We start from the raw sequence: 1442 nt of genomic DNA on the forward strand, positions 1-1442 counted from the left end.
TATCACCAAAGGATTTAGAATATTACATAAACTTAGTTAATAAAGCAGTGGCAGGGTTTGAGAGGATTTACTCCTGTTTTGAATGAGGTTCTACCATGGGTAAAATGCTATCAAGCAGCAGTGCATGCTACAAAGAAACCACTTGTGAAAGGAAGAGTGGGTCAATGAGGCAAACTTCATTGTCTTAAGAAACTGCCACAGCCAACTCAGCCTTCGGCAACCACCACCCTGACCAATCAGCAGCCATCAACATCTAGACAATACCCTCCACCAGGAGCAAAGAATATGATTTGCTGAGGCTTAGATGATGGTTAGCATGTTTTTAGTAATAAAGTAATTTTAAATTAAAGTATATACATTTTAAAAGACATAATGCTACTGTACACTTAGTAGGTGATAAGTGAAGTCTCTCAGTCGTGTCTGACTCTTTGTGACCCCACGGATTGTAGCCCACCAGGCTCCTCCATCCATGGGATTCTCCAGGCAAGAATACTGGAGTGCGTTGCCATGTCCTTCTCCAGGGGATAGCATAGTACAAACATAAATTTTATGTGCACTGGTAAACAAAAAAATTCATGTGACTCATTTTATTGCAGTGGTCTGAAACCAAGTCTGTAGTATCTCTAAGGTATGCCTGTATAAAATAGTTATATGTTAAAGAAAAAGAAAGAAAGGGACCTTTTTTGCAAGGATGAGCATGCGACAAGAGATTATCAGATGTGAACAGACAGATCTGAAAACAAAAATAAGAACAAGTGACTAGTACTTCTAGAAAGGAAAAATATAATCAGTAGCATAAGTCAATGAATGGATGAGTTGAACAGGAGTTCAGATATGGCTGAAGAGTTTCAGCTAATTGGAAGACATAATCAAATAAATTAACTAGAATGCAGGTAAGAGAAATAAGGAGGTAAGGAAGATAGGAAACAAGAAATAAAACATGAAAAAGATATTAAGAGATATGGAGGGAATGTCTAACACACATCTACCTAGAGTTCAGAAGGAGATGATAGAGTGAATGTAGAGGCAATATTTTAAGAAATATGGTTGCAAATTTTCTTGAATGATGCAAACATGATCACACAGCTCCAGGAAGAATAATGTATCCCAAATAGGATAAATAAAAAGAAAGCCATCCCAGGAGGTAGTAAAAGTACAGAACATCGAAGACAAAGAGCTTATAAAGTCCAGGGAGAAAGGAGAGATCATCTACAAAGCAAGGACAATTGTAGTGACACCAGATTTCTCAAGATCAAACAACAGATGCCAAAAGAAACCGGAATGGTAACCATTAACCTAAAATTGTGCTCTCAGCAAAAGTAATCAAGATTGAGGTAGAAATGAAATATTTACAGATAATACCACCTGAAGGAGTTCATCAACAAGAGACTATCACTAAAGGAACTATAAAGGATACAGTTTAGGAAGAATGAAAAATGCTC

Source organism: Bison bison, unplaced genomic scaffold (genome assembly GCF_000754665.1).
Source record: "Bison bison bison isolate TAMUID 2011002044 unplaced genomic scaffold, Bison_UMD1.0 scf7180017858554, whole genome shotgun sequence".
In the NCBI taxonomy this organism is placed as follows: Eukaryota; Metazoa; Chordata; class Mammalia; order Artiodactyla; family Bovidae; genus Bison; species Bison bison.